At 40.8% G+C, this 22,377-nt stretch overlaps 1 pseudogene; it reads left to right on the plus strand.

Moving 5' to 3' along the window:
* The first annotated feature begins 13,655 nt into the window (after positions 1 to 13,655).
* On the plus strand, positions 13,656 to 13,973 carry LOC119821372 (annotated as a pseudogene).
* Positions 13,974 to 22,377: the final 8,404 nt, after the last annotated feature.

Consider the following 22,377-nt stretch of genomic DNA (forward strand, 5'->3'; position numbering starts at 1 on the left):
ACTGGCATGAAGGTAAGAAGGGATTTTTTTTTTTTTTACATAAAGGCAGTCAAGAGATTGCTTATAAAGGAGAAGATAATGTGACACAAGTTTCCTGCATGTTAGAAAGCTGAGCGTGAAGCGGCAGACAAACTCACAGCAACAGAGGGAAAAACTGTTAGCAAGAAGCAGCTTTCTTTTATATAATAAATGCTCTGAAAGTCACGTACTAATGAAGAAAGAATATGAAGAAGTCTTATAGGGAAATGCCACTTACAGAAAAAAAATTAAATTTACCACACTCACTAGTAGATAAAATGTAATAACATTACAATATTTTGCTTTGTAACCTATACAGTTGACAAAATACACTTTCAGTGTTAATTCTCAATGCTCACCAAGACAGCATGCATCTATTATTTACAAGAAGATAAATTTGTATTAATTTTTGGAAATCATATTGACAAATTTTGAAAAACATTCCCAGTCACCGAATAATAATTCTGCTTCTAAAGATTTTATTTTTGAAGTATGTGTGTGTGTTGTGTGTGAATTTATTCACATGGCTACAGTGCCCACAGAGACCAAAAGAGGGTGTCAGTTTCCCTGGAATGGGAGTTACACGCAGTTCAACATGGGTGCTGGAAACTGAACTCAGGTCCTCGGCAAGAGCAGTATAATTGATCTCTTAATGGCTGAGCTATCTCTCCAGTCCCTAATTCTGATTCTAAAGTAATAATTCAATATAGGCTCATGGATCCTCTACAAAGAGTTCATTGCAATGCCATTTACGGTGGTAAAACTGCAGCAATAAGCAGCATGTTCAATGGGTGGCATATAATGAACCACTTTAAAGCTTTATTCCTGTGATAGAATATTATACAATCATTGTCAAAGTGCTTCCAAAATACCTTTAATAACCTGAAAATTTGTCACGATACAACACTTAAATGAGAACTCAGGGCTAAAACTTCTGCTTGTATAATAATTAAAATATGTAAATGAAGAGACTGGTAGGCTTCAATTACATAGCCTAATTTTCATCCTTTTTTATATATTTTCCAGCTAGTTTACTACAAAAAAAATGTATTCCCTTCATAATTATAGCACTCGTTTAGCTTTTAAAATGGACAGTTTTGACATTATTGAAGTAGGAGTGGAAATGACCTAGTTAGATAAACTCTTCTACATACATAAAGATACAAGCATTGCCACTGTGCACAGTTACAGCAACTCTGCTTTAGAGAGTGCTCCCCTTGATTTTCTGTTATAAAGCCATTTGGTAACGGAGGTGCCACCTGATTGGCCATTACTATTCAGGTTTGTCCATAAAGCTTAACACCTTACACGGGGATGCCTTCCTCACACGGGGATGTTTTCCTCACACGGGGATGGTTTCCTTACACGGGGATGGTTTCCTTACACAGGGATGCCTTCCTCACACGGGGATGCCTTCCTCACACGGGGATGCCTTCCTTACACGGGGATGCCCTCCTCACACGGGATGGTTTCCTTACACAGGGATGCCTTCCTTACACGGGGATGCCTTCCTCACACGGGGATGGTTTCCTTACACAGGGATGCCTTCCTTACACGGGGATGCCTTCCTCACACGGGGATGGTTTCCTTACACAGGGATGCCTTCCTCACACGGGGATGCCCTCCTCACACGGGATGGTTTCCTTACACAGGGATGCCTTCCTCACACGGGGATGCCCTCCTCACACGGGGATGGTTTCCTTACACAGGGATGCTTTCAGCTCCACAGACTTCCACTCTTCTGTTCACATTTTGTTTTTTGATAACTCAGACCGCTTGCAAAATTAGAAGGTGAACAGAAACTGAAACCCTTACCTTCTTTCAGAGAACTAACACCATATCTAAGCTTTTTAGTACCACCCGGCCTTTCAAGGGGCTTCTCTAGGGAGCGGGTCCCAGCATCTTTACCCTGCCCAGCTCGGCCACTCTCTCCGTGTTTGCCTGGAATGCCCCTTGTGTCCTGAAATAGCCACGCTACTGAAAAGCCTTCTGAACAACCGGAAAGAGGAATTAGCCACAGAAGGAAATCACTGCAGCTAGTGTGTCTTTCCTCTGTATCAAGGCTAAAGTTGTCAATACCACATCCTTTGCTTTGCAAAGTGCAGCGAAGATAAACATATAATAAGATGACATAATGCATTACCACATGCAGTTTAAAAAAAAAAAGAGGCCTAGATCGTGGCATCTTTTGGCGACTTCTTGGAAACCCTATTCAAGCAAACTGTGATAAAATGGTGCAAAATTCAGGGGTAGGGGGACTATTCCATTCTCTGTCAGAAAAGCTGCCTTTCCCTCACAGTTGCTGGACTTAAGAGGTCTGTGTCCTAAAGATACAAGAACCACAATATTCTACCACAGAAAATGCCATTCAGTGAATTCGATAACTGATTTGAAAAAATATCTTTCAGAGGAAGGAATGTAAAACTCAGCTTTAAGGTTTGCTCAGGCAGATAAACACTGGTCTCAGCTATGTAAGTGTTCCTGTCCTGACCTTAACTGGAAATAACATAATTTTGAATTGAAGACTTCTTATACACAGTTTGCAGTTCAAATTACAGTCCAGACTCACGTAGCTCTGACACCTCATCCACCGTCTTTGGTTTGGAATGTGGTCAGCGGTTCATTTATTTCAGCTTTCATTACGTAAAGTCGCCATCACTGTGGAGTGGTTGGCATTATTCTTCCCTCGGCACTTTTTCTAGATTTCATCTTTCCGGCTGAGGAAAAGCTGGACATCTTGGATGTATTTGCTTGAAATTCAAATATATTAAGCATCTTATTTACATATGCAAGCAAAAGGTGAAATTAAAAAAATTCAGCAGACAGCCTTGCAACACCACATCCCTTTCCCTTCATACAGCTGAATTTTTGATAGAAAAAATTAACTGTGTTTCCAAACATTCTGATTGAAACATAAAATTTATTTGTTTACCACTCTTTCAAGGAAGAAAAATAATCTTCATTTTTAACTGTAGAATAATTCTTAGCTCATCACAATGAATTTTTAAAAGATCTGTTTAGAAGAAGCTTATTAGATTAATAGCTTGTTGCTACATATTAAATAGATATTTTAAGTATAGCTGTAATAGTATTTTGGCAACATCCTGATCAAATGACTAATTTTGTATATCTCTCACATATGATGAAGGCTTAAAGTGTTAGTAAACAAATGACTTATTTCCAAATTTTTTTATCTACTCGTTCATCTGACATGACATAAATCTGCAATACAAGTGTGGGTTTTAGAAGAATTTTAAAATTTAGGCAATGGCAAGATGATTTCTTTACAAAACATTATTCCAGCAGACTTATGCTCATAGTCTTCTAAATAGGACAAGGTTGTTAAATTTTACATTTCATGTTTAACAAGAATGACGTTTTGAAAATTCTGTTACTCTTTTTATCTAAAGCAGGATTTCAGAGGTTTAAAGGCCCCCAAAACAGGTTGCTATGCTGCACTGCCATCTCGTGGATTACAGGTGCAATTACAAGGATGAAGGCCTCATGCTCCTACTAGAAGAGTATCAGCCTAAAGATTGCCTCTAAACCATTGTCGGAATTTTTTTAAGTTACATTGGTTTATTTGTGTGTGTGTGTGTGTGTGTGTGTGTGTAGGGAGGTCAGAAGGACAACTCTGGGAGCAGTCTCTCTCCTACATGTGGGCTGCAGGCTTGACAGGAAGGGCCTTTACCCATAAAGCCATTTGTCATCACACATGCAGCCCTGGAAGCCATCAAATCTATGAAAAGAATTGAAATCAAGGCACTCCATCATAACTTAGGGTAAACAGAAAATCCAGTTTAAGGGATAAAAGTCATATACAAATACAGAACGTTACAGGATATACCGTCATCGGTCACTTTGTGCTTCCCTCTTTGTTCACATAAACAGCATCATGGGCTCCGTGCCAGAGTGTGTGCCGGTCATGCAGAAGGCCCCTGAGCATGGGAAAGGAAGTGTTAGTATTATATTATAATGTGTGTCTTGTTTTTTTAAAATCACATTTATTTATTTATTTATTAAGCCTGTCTCTGTGTTCACACAAATGTTTTTACATTTTCCAAATGAAACACAAAAGAAAGTAAATAAATGTACTTGAAAATGATTCTCTAAGAGGTATCCAAAAAGACATGTAGAAAGAATGATGTTTAAAGCAAGATTTCTCCGAGGAGACCGCTATATAAGACTTGAAATCATAAGTTTTATGCATTTTTTAAAAATTAAATTCATTTAAATAATCAGCCCATGGAGGAAATTCCCTTTTCCCACTCCCAAAAACCAAACCCCAGAGACCCTGAAGCAACTTCCCCACATCTGAAACCATCCCCTACTGCACCAAAACTGACCACAAGAAATTTGGTGCTGTCTGCACCTGCAGAAGAGCCCTTAGAGCCACATCAGTGACTACCAGAGGCACAGGCCACACCTTCACCAAGAGGAAGAGTGACCATCTAAGCCACAGGTCCTGCCTACACCACTTGTAGAAAGAGAGATCTCCCTGAAACACAGGGCCCCCACCTGCACCTTGGAGGAATGGATAGGTATGTGCCAATGCAAGAATACATTCAACAACCTAAAGAGCAATATGGTAACACCTGAACCTAGTGGTCCTACAAAAGGAAGACCTGAACAACTTAACCCAGAAGAAGCAGAAGAAAACATCCTTAAATATAACTTTCTAAAGATGATAGAGACCCTGAAAGAGGAAATAAAAAATTCTCTTAAAGAAATAGAGAAAAGAACAAACAAAAAAATTGGAAGAAGTCAATAAATCTCTTAAAGGAAGCTAAGAAAATCAAGATGAAACAATCAAACAGGTAAAGAAAACAGTCCAAACAATTCAAGACTTGAAAATTGGAATAGAGGCAATAATTCACACATACTAAAATTTTGGAAGTGGAAAATCTGGGGAAATGAACAGGAACTACAGATGCAAGCATAACCAACAGATTACAAGAGATGGAAGGGAGAATCTCAGGAGCTGAAGATACAGTAGAGGAAACAGATTCATAGTTCAAAGAAAATGTAAAATCCAACAATTCCTTAACACAAACCATCCAGGAAATCTGGGACACTATGAAAAGACTAAACCTAAGAATAATAGGGATAGAAGAAGGAGAACTCCAGCTCAGAGGCACAGAAATTATATTCAACAAAGTCATATAAGAAAACTTTCCCAACCAAAATAAGGGTATGCCTATGAAGATACAAGAAGCTTACAGAACATTAAATAGACTGAACAAAAAAAGGTCCCTTTCCATATAATAATCAAAACACTAAACATACAGAATGAAGAAAGAATATTAAAAATCGCAAGGGAAAAAGGCCAAGTAGCATTATAAAGTCAGACCTATCAGAATTACACCTGACTTCTCCAGGGAAACCCTGAAAACCAGAAGGTCCTGGATAGATGTACTTCAGGCACTAAGAGACCATGGAAGCAAGTCCAGAATACTATACCCAGCAAAACTTTCAATTAGCGTTAATGGAGGAAAAAATATTTCATGACAAAAACAGATTTAAACAATAGCTAGCCACAAACCCAGCTTTACATAAAGTCCTAGAAAAAAAAACTCCAACCTAAGAAAGCTAGCTTCTCCCACAAAAACACAGGCAACAGATAACCTCACACCAGCAAACTCCAAAAAAGAGAAACACACAAACACCACTACTGAAAAATAACAGGAAATAACAATCACTGGTCATCAATATCTCTTAATATCAATGTACTCAATCCACCTATAAAAAATACAGGCTAACAGGATAGATATAAAAACAGGCTCTATCTTTCTGTTGCATATAAGAAACACACATAAAGACAGACATTGCCTCAGAGTAAAGGGTTGGGAAAAATTTTTAATCAAATGGACCTAAGAAACAAGTGGGTGTAGGTACCCTAATATCTAACAAAATAGACTTCAAGCTAAAATCAATAAAAAGAGATGGAGAAGGACACTTCATACTTATCACAAGAAAAATCCCTCAAGATGAAGTCTTATTCCTAAACATCTATGCCCCAAATACAAGAGCACCCACATATGTGAAAGAAACATTACTAAAGTTTAAATCACACATCAAATACACACACCAATAGAAGGAGACTTCAACATCCCACTCTCCCCAATGGACAGGTCAACCAGAAAGAAAATTAACAGGGAAATAAGAGAACTAACAGATGACACTATTCAAATGGACTTAACAGACAACTTTAGAACATTTCACCCAAACATAAAAGATTATACCTTCTTCTCAGTGCCTCATGGAACATTCTCTAAAACTGACCACATACTCAGTAACAAAGCAAACCTCAACATATAAAAAAAATTGGAATAACCCCCTGTATCTTACCAGATCACCATGGCTTAAAGTTAGAATTCAACAACACATGTAGGGTTTTTTAAGAGGAAAATTCATAGCACTAATTGCCTACATAAAAAAGCTGGAAAAAAAAATACCACACTAGTGACTTAACAGCACACCTACAAACACTAGAACAAAAAGAAGCAGACTCACCCAGGAGGAGTAGAAGGCAGGAAATAATAAAATTGAGGGCTAAAATCAATAAAATAGAAACAAAGAAAACAATTCAAAGAATCAATAAAACAAAGTGCTGGTTCTTTAACAAAATCCTCAAGATAGACAAACCCTAATCTAAACCATCATAAGGCAGAGAGAAAACATCCAAATTAACAAAATTCGAAATGAAAATGATGACATAATAATAGACACTGAGGAAATTCAGAGAATCATTAGGTCACACTTCAAAAGCCTATACTCCACAAAATTGAAAAGTTTTAAAGAAATGGACAATTTTCTGGATAGGTGTCACATACCAAAATTAAATCAAGACCAGGTGAGCAATTTAAATAAACCTATAACCTATAGTGAAATAGAAACAGTCACAAAAAGCTTCCAAACCAAAAAAAGTTCAGTGCATTATGGTTTCAGGGAAGAATTGTACCACAACTTCAAAGAAGAGCTAATACCTATACTCCTCAAATTGTTCCACACCATAGAAACAGAAGGAACATTGCCAAACTCTTTTATGAGGCTACAGTTACCTGATATCCAAACCACACAAAGACCCAACTAAGAAAGAATTACAGGCCAATCTCTCTCATGAACATTGATGCAAAAATAATCAATAAAATACTTGCAAAATGAATCCAAGAACAGATAAAAAAAATCATCCTTCATGATCAAGTTGGCTTCATTCCAGAGATGCAGGGATGGTTCAACATATGAAAATCTATCAATGTAATTTGCCATATAATAAACTTAATGAAAAAACTATAGAGTCATCACATTAGATACTGAAAAAGCATTTGATAAAATTCAATACCCCTTCATGATAAAGGTCTTGGAGAGATCAGGGTTACAAGGACCATATCTAAACATAATAAAAGCAATATACAGCAAGCTGACAGACAACATCAAATTAAATTGAGAGAAACTCAAAGTGATTCCACTAAAATCAGGACTAAGACAAGGATGTCCACTCTCTGTAGGAAGGAGAGCTGCTTGTTGGTTCCCAGCCACCTGGCTATCTTAGACCCAAAATAATCACACAGAAACTGTATTAGTTAAATCACTGCTTGGTTCATTAGCTCTAGCTTCTTATGGGTAACTCTTACATATTAATTTAACCCATTTCTATTAATCTGTGTATCACTACATAGCAGTGGCTTACCAGCAAAGTGTGACCCATTTAGAGTTCTTTTCCATCTAGATTTGTCTTTATTGCATATCTGTAATTCTTTACTGTCCAGGAGCTCTTTTTAAAATGCTAAGCTTACTAGGGTATATATGGTACTTACGGCTTGCCCCACCCAGTCCAGCATGGCAGAGCCACTTGTACCTCTGAGCTACATACCGCCCCACTTCCAGGCACACAGCCAGTCCACATTGCCACCAAGCAAGCTTCAGCATGCTGCTCACAAACCCCATCCAAATGCTTGGTTTCCCAAAAGAGTCAGAGTTTGTGCCAGGAGCACAGCCCATGGATGGGAAGCTGCCATTATGAAACCCTGTGGCTGCCACCACTTAATTAGTAAGACCATTCTTAAAGGAGTTGCAGCATGCCACCCCAATCAAACCCCATTCGGGAAAAAATGTGGCTAAACTTTGCTTTTTTAGTATCTAGAGTTTCTTTCCAAGCCTTCTCAGGCTTTACAAAGATTTAGTCTACCATGTTGGTGCGCCAATTGTAGGAAGGAGGGTTGCTTGTTGGTTTCTGGCCACCTGGCTACCTCAGACTCAAAATAATCACACATAAACTGTATTAATTAAAACACAGGTTGGCCTATTAGCTCTAGCTTTTTATTGGCTAATTCTTATTTAACTCATTTCTATTAATCTGTGTATCACCCCGTGACAGTAGTTTACCAGCAAAGTTTCGGTATGTCTGACTCTGGTGGCTCCATGGCATCTCTCTGACTCTGCCCTTCTTCCTCCCAGCATTCAGCCAAGCTTTCCCTGCCTACCTAAGTTCTGCCCTGCTATAGGTCCAAAGCAGTTTCTTTATTCATTAATGGTAATCACAGCACACAGAGGTGACTCCCACATCAACTCTCTCCATATCTATTCGACATAGTACTCAAAGTTCTAGCTAGAGCAATAAGACAATAAAAGGAGATCAAAAGCATTCAAATTGGAAAGGAAAAATCAAACTTTTGCTATTTGTAGATGATATGATAGTATAAATAAGTAACCCCCCAAAATTCTACAAGGGATCTCCTACAGCTGATAAACACCTTCAGAAATGTGGAAGGATACAAGATGAAGTCAAAAAATCAGTAGCCCTCCTATAAACAAATGATGAAGGAACTCAGAAAGCAATGAAAGCAATCAGAGAAACATCACCATTCACAACAACTACAAATAACATATAATATCTTGGTGTAACACCAACCAAAGAAGTAAAAAGACCTGTATGGCAAGAACTTTACATCTTCGAAGAAAGAAATTAAAGAAGATATCAGAAAATGGAAAGATCTCCCATGGTTTTGGAATGGTAGGATCAACATAATAAAAATAGCAATCCTACCAAAAGCAATCAACAAATTCAATGCAATGCCCGTCAAAATCCCAACAGAATTATTCATAGACCTCAAAAGAACAATACTCATCTTCATATGGAAAAGCAAAAATTCCAGGATAGCCAAAACAATCCTGGAAAACAAAGGAACATCTAGGGATATCACCATTCCTGACATCAAGCTCATAATAGAGCTACTGTAATGAAAACAGGTAGTATTACAATAAAAACAGAAAGGAGAACTAATATAATCAAATCAAAAATCCAGATATTAATCTACACACCTATGAACACCTGATTTTTGACAAAGAAGCTAAAATTATATTTTTGAATGGGCTTTGCTTGGGGTGGCAAGCTGCAGCTCCTTTAAGAGTGGTCTTACTAATACAGCAGTGGCAGCTGCAGGGTTTAAAATAGCAGCTTCCCGGCCATGGGTCATGCTCCTGGCACAAACTGACTCTTTTAGGAAACTGAGTATTTGGATGGGGTTTGTGAGCAGCACGCTGCAGCTTGCTTGGTGACAATGTGGACTGGCTATGTGCCTGGAAGTGAGGCAGTGTGTGTGACTCAGAGGTGCAAGTCGCTCTGCCATGCTGGACTGGGTAGGGCAAGCAGGAGGTAGCATATGTACCCTAGTAATGGTGCAGCTTAAGTTTTAAGAAGTGCTTAGCATTTTTTTTTATTTTTTTATATGGTTTATTTTTTTTTTCCTCATGGTTTATTTTTTTTATATTTAAAAATTTCCATCTCCTCCCCTCCTCCTCCCCCTTCCCTCCCCTCCTCCTCCCCTTTCCCTCCCCTCCTTCTCCCCCTTCCCTCCCCTCCCCTCCACCCATACCTCCCCTCCCTCCCTCTCAAGGCCAAGGAGCCATCAGGGTTCCCCACTCTATGCTAAGACCAAGGTCCTCCCAACTCCCCCCAGGTCCAGGAAGGTGATCGGCCAAGCTGAGAAGGCTCCCACAGAGCCCGTCCATGCAGAAGAATCAGAGCCCAGAGCCGTTGTCCTTTGCTTCTCAGTCAGCCCCCGCTGTTGGCCACATTCAGAGAGACGGGTTTGGTCGCATGATCCATCAGTCCCATTCCAACTGGAGTTGGTGATCTCCCATTAGTTCTGTCCCACCGTCTCCATGAGTGAACGCACCCCTCACGGTCCTGACTTTCTTTCTCATGTTCTCTCTCCTTCTGCTCCTCATCAGGACCTTGGGAGCTCAGTTCAGTGCTCCAGTGTGGGGCTCTGTCATTTTCTTCATCTATCGTCAGGTGGAGGTTCTTCAAATACGTGGCACAATCAGTAGGAACTCTGTCAACAAATGATGCTGATGCTGATATTCACCAATAGCCTGGTGCCTTCACAATGAACACGACTGGGGTGAACCTGACAATTCCAGTAGTTAAGACACTGGCAACTTGGTCGTGTGCACAGACTCCTGGGAAATTCAGCAACATTCTCAACCTTCCAATAGCCAAGTGAAATCTCGTTGGCTTCATTGCTTCTTCTTCTTTCCCCTCTCGTTCCTGACTTTCTCCCTCATGTTCTCACTCCTTCTGCTCCTCATCAGGACCTTGGGAGCTCAGTCCAGTGCGCCAATGTGGGGCTCAGTCACCTTCCCCATCTGTCGCCAGATAGAGGTTCCCTCACGGTCCTGACTTTCTTTCTCATGTTCTCTCTCCTTCTGCTCCTCATCCGGACCTTGGGGGCTCAGTCCGGTGCTCCAATGTGGGGCTCTGTCATTTTCTTCATCTATCGTCAGATGGAGGTTCTATGGTGATATGCAAGAAATTCATCAGTATGGCTATAGGAACTGGCCTTTTCAGGCTCCCTCTCCTCAGCTGCCCAAGGAACTAACTGGGGGCGTCTCCCTGGAAACCTGGGAACCCCTCTAGGGTCAAGTCTCTTGACAACCCTCAGGTAGCTCCTTAAATTAAGATATATGCTTCCCTGCTCCCATATCCACCCTTCCTATATCCCAAGCACCCCATTCCTCCGAGCTCCCCCTGTTCTCCCCTTCACACTTTTCTCTCCCCATTAGCATTTTTAAAAGAGCTCCTGGACAGTGAAGAATTACAGATACGCAATAAAGACAAATTATACAATGGAAAAAAGAAAGCATCTTCAACAAATGGTGTTAGCATAACTGGATATCAGCATGTAGAAGAATGAAAATAGGAAGCACCGGACTGAGCTCCCAAGGTCCAAATGAGGAGCAGATGGAGGGAGAACATGAGCAAGGAAGTCAGGACCGCAAGGAGTATGCCCACCCACTGAGACGGTGGAGCTGATCTAATGGAAGCTCACCAAGACCAGCTGGGCTGGGACTGAAAAATCATGGGATAAAACCGGACTCCCTGAACATGGCGGACAATGAGGGCTGCTAAGAAGCCAAGGACAATGGCACTGTGTTTTGATCCTACTGCATGTACTGGCTTGGGGGGAGGGGGGCTAGCCTGTTTGGATGCTCACCTTCCTAGACCTGAATGGAAGGGGGAGGACCTTGGACTTCCCACAGGGCAGGGAACCCTTACTGCTCTTGGGACTGGAGAGGGAGGGGGAGGGAAGTGGGGAAAGGGGGAGGGAAATGGGAGGCGAGGAGGAGGCAGAAATTTTTAATAAAAAAAATAATAAAAAGAATGAAAATAGATCTATATCTATCCCCATGCACAAAATTCAAGTCTAAATGAATCAAAGACCTCAATATAAATCCAGCCACACTGAGACTCATAGAAGAGAAAGTGGGAAGTAGCCTTAAATGCATAGGCATAGGAAACTGCTTCCTAAATATAACTCCAGTAGCACAGACACTGAAAGAAACAATAAATAAATGGGGCCTCCTGAAACTGAAAAGCTTCTGTAAAACACAGTCAATAAGACAAAAAGGCAGCTTACCGAATGGGAAAAATCTTCACCAACATATCAGACAGAGGATTGATTTCCAAAATATATAAGGAACTCAAGAAACTAGATATCAAAATACTAAATAATCCACATTAAAAATGGGGCACAGAACTAAACAGAAAATTCTCAACAGAAGAATCTCAAATGGCCAAAGGGCATTTAAGGAAATATTCAATGTTTTTAGCCATCAGGGAAATGCAAATCAAAATGACTCAGACACCATCTTATACCAGTCAGAATGGCTAAGATCAAAAACACCAATGGTAGCTTCTGGCTTCTACTATCATTGGTATAGTAAGAGATAGAGTCAGTGGAACACTCCTCCATTGCTGGTGGGAGTGCAAACTTGTACAGCCACTTTGGAAATCAGTATGGTGATTTCTCAGAAAATTGGAGATCAGCCTACCTCAAACCCGGCAATACTACTCTTGGGCGTATACCCAAAGTATACCCAGTCATAGTATAATGACATTTGCTAACTATATTTATAGCATAATAGCCAGAACCTGAAAACAACTTAGATACCCCTCAACTGAAGAATAAATAAAGAAAATGTGGTACATTTACACAATGGAATACTACTCAGCAGCAAAAAACAATGACATCTTGAAATTTGCATGCAAATGGATGGAACTAGAAAAAAGCATCCTGAGTGAGGCAACCCAGACACAGAAAGATGTGCATGATATGTACTCACTCATAAATGGATATTAGACATAAAGAAAAAGACAAGGAACCTATAGTCTACAAACCCAGAGAAACTAGGTAACAAGGAGAACCCCAAGAGAAACAAACATACATAGATCATCCTGGGAAGGGGAAATAGACAAGATATTCTGAGAAAATTGGGAGCGTGGGGATGGAGGGAGAAGGGAGGGCAGAAGGGCAGAAGGAGGGGAGAAGGCAAGGGAGGAGAAGAACTTGAGGGAACGGGATGGTCGAGTTGGGGGAAGGACAGAGAGAGAAAGCAAGAAAAGAGATATCTTGATTGATGGAGTCATTATGGGACTAGCAAGAAACCTGGCACTAGGGATCCACAAGGATGACCCCAGATAAGGCCCTAAGCAATAGTGGAGAGGGTGCCTGAACTAGCCCTGCTCTCTAGTCAGATTGATGACTATCTTAAACATCATCATAGAACCTTTATCCAGCAACTGATGGAAACAGAGGCAGAGACCCACAGAGGAGCACCGGGCTGAGTTCCCAAAGTCAAAGTTGAAGAGAGAGAGGATCAATAATATGAGCAAAGGGATCAATACCACGATGGAGATACCCACTGAAATAGCTTCCCTGAGCTAATGGAAGTCCATCAACTCCTGCCTGACAGGGGAGGAACCATCATAGACTAAACTAGGCAGTCTGAATGTGGGTAACAATTGTATAGCTGGGGCAGACTGTGGAGCCACTGGCAATGAGACCAAGATTTATTTCTACTGCTTGTACTGGCTTTTTGGAGCCCATTCTCCTTGGAGGGTTACCTTGCTCAGCCTACATGCGACAGGGAGGGCCTTGGTCCTGACTCGAAGCAAAATACTAGACTTTGTTGACTCTCCATGGGAAGCCTTCCTCTCTCTGAGGAGTGGATGGGGTGGGGTGAAGGAAGCGGGAGAAGGGGAGGGAGTGGGAACTGGGTTTGGTATGGAAAATGAGAAAAAAATAGCCCTTTTCCTTTTCCTCTTCCAGGGATGGTGCGTAAAGGCACTCAGAATGGTCCAGTGTTTGACATACCATTGCAGGCTTTCCTACAATACAGCATCTAACAAAACTAGGCTGCCTCGAACCCCTGGCAACAGGATTGTTTACCTTTATACCAAGGAGGTTGGGAAAACACCTAAATTGGCATGCAATGTATGCCCAGGCAGACTTCCAGGAGTCTTAAGACAAAGAAGCATGTCAGCAGGGCCTATAGGCTCCATGTGTGCTAAGTGTGTCCATGACCGGATCAAGTGGGCTTTCCTTATTAAGGAGCAGAAAATGGTTGCAAAAGTGTTGCAGACACAAGCACAGAGTCGGAAAGCAAAATAAATATGCAACTTTTTAAAATAAAGATCAAGGCTTGGCCTGTGGTTCTCCATTTGTGTAGACCTCATATAAAAGCCTTTTTACAAGGAACATAAAATTTGGTGTAAAGTTGTTGTTGTTGTTTTTTTTTTTTTTTTTAAGTCACAGCACTACTGACATGCCTCAGCACATAGAGGGGCTTGCTGCCAAGCCTGACAATCCAAGTTCAATTTCTGGGATCTTGGTGGCAGAAGGAATGAATCCTGTGGATCTCTCTCTCTCTCTCTCTCTCTCTCTCCTCTCTCTCTCTCTCTCTCTCTCTCTCTCTCTCTCTCCCTTCCTCCCTCCCCCTCCCCCTCCGTCCCTCCCTCCCTCCTTCCCTCCCTCCCCCTCCCTCCCTCCCTCCCCGTCCTTCCCTCCCTCTCCCTCCCTCCCTCCCTCTCTCTCTCTCCCCCTCACTCCCTCTCTCTCTCTCCCTTCCTCCCTCCCTCCCTCTCTCCCTCTGTCTCCCGAGGGACAGAGACAGAGACAGACATAGGGAGAGATGTAATTTAGAGAAAAACCTAGAAAACACTGTGCTAAAGTGAAGCACTGAGTTAAGAGATGAGAAAAGGCAAGGCTGAGGGCTATCTCTTAGTTCGCCCACTTAGCAGACTCTGAGCAAGACTTCTACAGGAGGAAATTACACTAAGCCAAAGGCATTTCCTTCTCACATGTTGACTCTCAGCCTGGGAAGCAGTATCTTGCTCAATGGAACATAAACACAGAGTCACAGAAAAGATTGCTCTGTGTCTTTTTCTCTTATGGGGTCTACCCAAAACAGCTGAACCCCGATACAGAGCCTCTCTGCTTGAACCCCGATACAACACCTCTCTGCACCCTGATACATCGCCTCACAGCTCCTTGTTTCCCTCCCAGCTCTCTACACTGCACTTGATATAAAATCTTAACCTCATCTCTCTCCCTGAGGCCCCCAGTACCCTGAGGGCAGAGATTCTGCCTTTCCACTCCTAACAAACAGATTTGCTTTTAAGATCTTACTGTGGCAGTTGTCATTGTCTACGGGACTAGATTTGGAAGCACCAGGTGACACACCCATTAACCAGGTCTGTGAGGCTGTTTCTAGGATATTCAACGTGAAGAAGGCTCATGTGACTGTGGACAACACCATCCTGTAAGCTGGAATGAAATGGGAAAGAAGTCGGATGATGGCTCCAAAGGTCTTCTCTCAGCTTGTGTACTGCAACCAGGAGAGCGACCAAGATGTGTCACTCCTGTCACTCATTCCCCACATGGATGGGCTGTGCTCCTAGTGTCCCCTTCCTTCTCTAAGTGGCTTTTGTCTGCTATTTTGTCACAAATATGAGAATAGTCGCTAACACACTACCAAATACAAACACCTGTTTTCGGCACGTCTTGCTGATACTCCCAACAAGGCTCTCACCACCCCAATCCCCATCCTTAATGTCTTTACTAAGATATGGAAGATTTTCTGAAATAATTAATTCATTTGCTGAATTTATGGATCAAATGATATCGTGTGGTATTTGAATGCTTGGTCATTAGGTAGTAGTGCTACTAAATAGGGATTAGGAGGTGTGGTCTTGTTGGAGGAGGTGTGGCCTTGTTGGAGAAGTGTGTCACTGGGTGTGGGCTTTGGGGTTTCTGAACCTCAAGCCAGGCCCTGTTGGCTGAGGCCACTTGCTTGTTTCCTGGTTGCTCAGGCCCGAAATAATCCTTCAGAAACTGTATTATTTGCAATATTGTTTGGTCCATAGTTTAAGCACATTTCTAGCTAGCTATTATATCTTAAATTAACCCATCTCTTGTAGACCAGGCTAGCCTCGAACTCACAGAGACAGGCTCTAAAAAAAAAGCTGCAGAGAAACCCTGTCTCGAAAAACCAAAAAAAAAAAAAGGAAAAAAAGGAAAAATTAACCCATCTCTACTAATCTGTGCATCACTATGAGGTCATGGCCTACCAGCAAGATTCTGACACATCTGTCTCCTCCAGTGACTCCATGGCATCTCATTGACTCCACCTACTTTCTCCCAGCATTCAGTTTAGTTCTCCCACCTAGCTCTAGTCTGTTCTATCACAGGCCAAAGTAGCCTCTTTATTCATTAACCAATAAAAGCAACACATATACAGAAGGACTTCCCACACCATTTCCCCTTTTCTGCTCAAATAAAAAGGAAAGTTTTAACTTTAACATAGTAAAATTACATATAACAAAACAGGTATCAATCAATAATTACAGTTACAATGTTGGTATATACTTTATCTTTTATCATAACTAGGAAAAACTATAACTATAACTATCTATTCTTCAACTCCATCAAAGAACCCAGAAGGATATAACGTTACCTAAGTTAACAGGAAGTGCATTGTTAGTAACTTCCAAAAGTATAGAAATGAAAGAGACATCTCACTGTCTGGACAGTCACCCAAAGTTCTTCAATAGCATTGGGGCATCCAGCTTCAGCCTACAGGCCCATAGTATCCAGCAGACATTTTCATGAAGCAGGAACCCCAGACTTCCCACACCAAGGCCCCGTGTCTCTCTCTTTCCTGCTGCCTGCTGATCTGGATGCAAAACTCTCCACTCCTCAAGAATCATTCCTACCTATGTGCAGCCCTGCTTCCCACCATGTTGATAATGGACTAAATCTCTAAAACTGTAAACCATCCCCAGTTGAATGTCTTCCTTTACAAGAGCTGCCATGGCCATGGTGTCTCTTCACCGCACCAGAACAGTGACTAAGGTGTATGTGGCAATCCTTTCATTCAGACGGGATTTTCCATGGTTTCATCTTACCTGAAGTCCAAAATATATTCAGCAGGAAATTCCAGAGATAAATAATTCATGTCTTAAAGTACATGTGTTTCTGAGTAGTGGTGATGAGGTCTCACACCACCCTGTTAATACTTTGCAAGAACTATAGACTTTGATAAATTAGCTCTCTGTTTTCATTTCAGCAGGTGGTGCTGTGTATGTGCTGACTTTTCTGGCCTGAATGGTACTTCCATCAGGGAGTTGGTTGTGCTAAGGTCTGGGGACCTGTATCATGTAAGGATTCCTGCCTGGAGCATACACAGGAAGTATTCAGTAAAGAAGAGGTTTGTCACAATTTGAACTAGGTAACTCATGAATCAACAAGTCCCAAGAACTTCAGCATATAAAATTGTCTAAAGAGAAGTCATTGCATTTGCATGAATTGAATTTGTTCTTTACTTAAAAAAAAAAAACAAAAAACCTACTAACTGAGGTAGGTCATATTTCCTTAATTAATCACTTAAAGTATGCAATCCATGTTTGAAAATGTAGTTACGCCGGGCGGTGGTGGCACACGCCTTTAATCCCAGCACTCGGGAGGCAGAGGCAGGCGGATCTCTGTGAGTTCGAGACCAGCCTGGTCTACAAGAGCTAGCTCCAGGACAGGCTCTAAAGCTGCAGAGAAACCCTGTCTCGAAAAATCAAAAAAAAAAAAAAATGTAGTCACACAGTTGTAGAATCAGCTCCACACTGTAGCTTGGGGACATTTTATCACCACCCTCCCTACCCATTAAAGTTGCTCACTCTGTCCTTTGTTACCCACACATGAATCTGTTTTTGAGCTTTATAAATCTGCCTATTACAGATATTCCATGTAGACAGCATTGACTAATACATGGTATTTTCTGAATGACAGCTTTCTTGTAACATAGGTTTTACCATGTTGTAGCATGTATGAATATGCCAACCTTTTTTTTCTGCATTCATTTCTATTTACAAAAGCAAATTCTTTTTTTTCCTCTCATTCCTGTCTCCCTGGGATCTTCAATCCTTACCACTTTGAGGGCCACTCAAGGGACACATGTGAAGAAATTTCATGTGATTTTATGTCTTTTACTTATTTATTTAGTTGTTTTTTATTGGTATACATTCACTAGACAGTGCCATCCAAATCTATCATGTGTCAATCACCCCTTCTCCATTTCCTCCCTTTTCCTGGTCCTCTTCCAAAGACGACTCCAGTACATAAATACAATGTGTTTTATTTATTTATTGCCATAACTATGGATTTTCTTCCATTTCTTACTAGCTCTTCACTGGAATAGGCCTCTGTAACAAAGGACAAATATATACAAAGTCCTAAATCATAAGATTTATATATATATATATATATATATATATATATATATATGTATGTATATATATGTATGTATATATATATATCCTGCTCTATAAGCTGATTTTTTATTTTCTTGAATGTTTTGAAGCACAATTTGAGATCATCCAAACGTATTCATTATTATGCTTTTATGATTAAGAGCATTGGCCACAGGTGATAAAAATGTAATCCTATGTTTCCTTCTAAGAGTTTTATAGTTCTAGCTCTTTTGTCGTAGTTCCTGGTCCATTTTAACATTTGTATAATGGTATGAAGCAGGGGTTCCACAACTACTAACCTAGATATGTAGATAGCAGCATCCTATTTGAAAAGAATACCCTTCTCATTATTAAACCGTCTTGGCATGCTCCTCTAAACCCATTAACCACACATAAATATATTTGTTTTAAAATCACTTTAAAAAGATAAGAGAACATACAAAAATCTGTCTTCACTTGATGAGTTTGGAGACAAATGTATATCCAAGAAAATGTCACCAGAATCTATGCCATAAATGCATGCACCCCCTCTGCAAATGTCCCCTCATCATCTTTGTGAGTATGTGTGTACAGGATATGAACACAAAGATATCCCCTCTTAGCAAATTAGCCAAAGATTGCTATGCTATACTCTATACTCCAGACCCTTTGGACTTAATCTTGCATGGTTTCATAGTTTTTTAGTTTTGTTTTTAATTATTTTTATGTAAAAATTAATTTTTATATCTTTTGATCATATTTTTCCTTTTCCCAATATTCCCAAATTGTCTTCACCTCCATACCCACCCTACTTCATTCTAGCTCTCTCCAAGAGAAAAGAAATCAAAATCAGAACAAACTATAAAAACCCAATAAGACAAAAAATACCAAAGCGATACAAAAATTTATCTTTGATTTTATGACTTGTAGTTTTTAAAAACTTTTTTCTCTCATTTTTGAGATCATAAGATCATGACACCATTCTCTCTTCCCATTCTGTCGCTCTCTCATCTGCTCATCCTTGCTCTTTTCAAATTCATGGCCTCCTTTTTCATTAATTATTATTCCATGCCTGTATGTAGACCCATATATAATCTTGATTATAACCTGCTAAGTCTGCACAATGTTGCTCATATGCGTTCCTTCAAGGCGACCTTGTGGTACTGGATATCCAGTCGGTGTGCTCTCCCCTGGAGAAGACTGATTGTCCTCCTTCAGCTCATGTTTAGGCAGTCATGATGGGGAGACTTCATAGGTGTAGCTGCTGACATCACCAGGAGACACATTCTTACAGAAAACCCCCTGGTCCTCTGACTCTATCAATCTTTCCATCCTCTGTTTGAAAATGTTCCCTGAGCCATGAGTGTTGGAGTCTTCTGTAGACATATCCATTGGTACTGGGATCCACACCTCTGTACTATGATTGGTTGTGGTTTTCTATAGTAGTCGCTGTTGCAAAAAGAATTCCCTTGAGGAGGGTAAGGTCTACACCTATCTCCAAGAATAAGGACAGATGTTTAGATTGTTGTTGGAGATTATGTTGATTTGGTCAAGTAGTGGTTATAGGCTCCCTCAAATAGTACCCTTGACTTCACTAGCATTTTAAAATTAATTTCTTCCTTTTATATTAGAATTACAGGTGTAGTTCAGTGGCAAGAATGGTTGAACAGTATAAACAAGAATCTGAGTTGGATTTTCAAAAAATGCACCAATAAACAATGTCCAACTACATTGTGAGAAAAATTACTCACAAAAAGTAACTTGAGGGTTACCAGTGCTCAGATCTGGGTCAATGGTGAATAAGACTGTTGCCAGCACTGCTTTCAGCACAGCTAGAAAGCACACTGCCCAGCACAGATATAGAAGCTTCCTTACTTGGGTTACCCAAACCTCACGGCCTCCAGTTATTTACCTTCCTTAGGCTCTTGAAAGCCTAAAACTACTTTTCTTTGTTTCGCTATTTGCCTACATATCTTCCCTCCTCCCTCTCACCCCAATGTTGCTAGGAAAATTAAGGCCAATTAAATGTAACAAAGTTGATTTAGGCAAAGAAAACGTTGTAGACTGAAGAAACATTACCAAATGCCTGACTCATCTTGCCTCATCCCACCTCATAGGTAAGTTAGACAGACTGCCAGCGAAAAGGAAGTGACACACAGAAACAACCTGATTGGCTGTAGTTGGCATTTGGCTAATGTAAGCATTTGTCTGATTAGTGAGTTAGCCATCTCTGATTGGCTGAGGCATGGCTGGTGTTTGCCTGGCTGATACTCAGTAGCTTTGGCTATTAAGGTGTGCTCTTGGGTTATATTCCAATATGTTTACATATCAAGGGTATAGTTCATATGCACAGGTGGATTTTATCACCTAAGCAGAGATAGGTTTAGATCAAACTTAGCCCTGTTTAACAATACCACAGACTCAATTCAGATTGTAATTAACCGAATATATTATTTCTGTTAGCAGGGCAGCCGTCTCTAAGCCAAATCAGAAACGTGCTATGCCGGAGCAGATGAGGAAAAGGATTTTAAACTTGAATGCCACAGTTACTCTACTTCTGTGGAATTCACAACTACATGAATATGAATTGTACCAGCCCCACCCTCCACCCCCACCACAGAGGAAATGTCTCGCTCCCTTGCTACATGAGAAACTGCCATTCTCCCGGCCAAGAGCAATGCCTGTGTTTGCAGAAGTCAGAGCAAGCAGTTAATCATTTTACTGCAATAACACGGCTTAGGGGGGGTGAGTGAAAGGTTAGAGCTCTTCGGAGTTTAGGTCAGGGGCCTCAGGCTATCAAAGAAGACCTGGAGTGAAATGGAATGTCCTTAGCCCTCATGGTTGTGTGTCGCACACATTAATAAACTTGTTTGTTTATTTCAGGTCCATCTGTCTGTTTTTCCAGGGCTCCATCCCAAATAAGAACTCATGGAGGTCATAGAAAAGTGACACTTTCTCCATGACATGTCCCGTGTCACTTCTCAACCCCCAGGCACCTGGCTTATTCAGAGGTGACCTCAGAACATTTTCCTCTCTGATCCCTTTCTATCCTGAGCTCACTTAAATGTGTTACCTTCTACAAAGTTCTGTGATTGTGTGCAAAATAATGCATCGTATACATTCAACTGCACAGAGATTATAGCCAGAGCAACCCATTAATGTCTATTTAATTAAGGGCTTTATTGATAAAGGACGGTGAAAATGTATCTGGGTAAGAAAAACATGGCAATGATCTTGGAAATTATGAGTGTGGTAGACAAAACAGTCTCTCTATCTCTTTCTCTCTCTCTCTGTCTCTGTCTCTCTCTGTTTCTGTCTCTCTCTCACACATACACACACACCCCTTAATGTTTAGAATATTTTCCTCATATAACAAAAATTACTTTTGTAGATGTTGATTAATTAAGAAGGCAAGCAGATCTTTGTGAGTTCAAGGTCAGCCTGGTCTACAGAGCTAGTTCCAGGACAGCTAGAGCTGTTACACAGAGAAACCCTGTCTTGAAAAGCAAATAAACAAACAACCCTCCCCTCCCCCCAAAAAGACCTTGTTCAAGACTTGGGGATCTACGCAGAAGGGGAGTTAGGAAGATTGTAAGAGCCAGGGGTGGTAGACGACTCCAGGACAACCGTATTTTCAATACAAGAGGATGGCGCACATATGAACTCACAGAGACAGCAACAGTGCGACCTGCACAGGTTCAAACCAGACACAGTCCCAGCACAGAGAGGGGAAGTGGACACAATCCTATCCCTAACCAAGACAGCATTTGTAGTTAACACCTGATGGGAAAGGCAAGGCAGTTTTCTCCAATGGAGTGTCACTGGAAATAACTACCCACACTCAAGGGCAGCCTCATACCCAGGAGTAGTTGACCAACACAAAACAGACTCCAGGATTTGTGTGTGCGTGCGTGCGTGCGTGCGTGCGTGCGTGTGTGTGTGTGTGTGTGTGTGTGTGTGTGCACGCGCGTGCATGCTCTGGTAATTTGCCTTACTTTTTTTTTTTTTAATTTGTTTTGATTTTTGGTTTTTTTTGTTTGTTTTTCATTTTTTTGAGAGAGAGAGAGAAAGAACTTTTTAATAAAAAGTGAATTAACTATAAAAAGGATAGTAAAGAAAAAAAACCTGGTGATGGTGACATTATTAATCTCTGAAGAAGTGAACCCAGTGTAGCCACAATTTAACCTTAAAAGTAAAAGGGGGAGACAGTTAAGGGTGTCAGGAAAGCACACTGTGAATAGGATTGGATCTGGAGGTGCTGGATTTAAACAAGAAAGGCTAGACCACACAGCAGG

The sequence above is a fragment of the Arvicola amphibius genome, chromosome 8 (genome assembly GCF_903992535.2).
Source record: "Arvicola amphibius chromosome 8, mArvAmp1.2, whole genome shotgun sequence".
Classification (NCBI taxonomy): Eukaryota; Metazoa; Chordata; class Mammalia; order Rodentia; family Cricetidae; genus Arvicola; species Arvicola amphibius.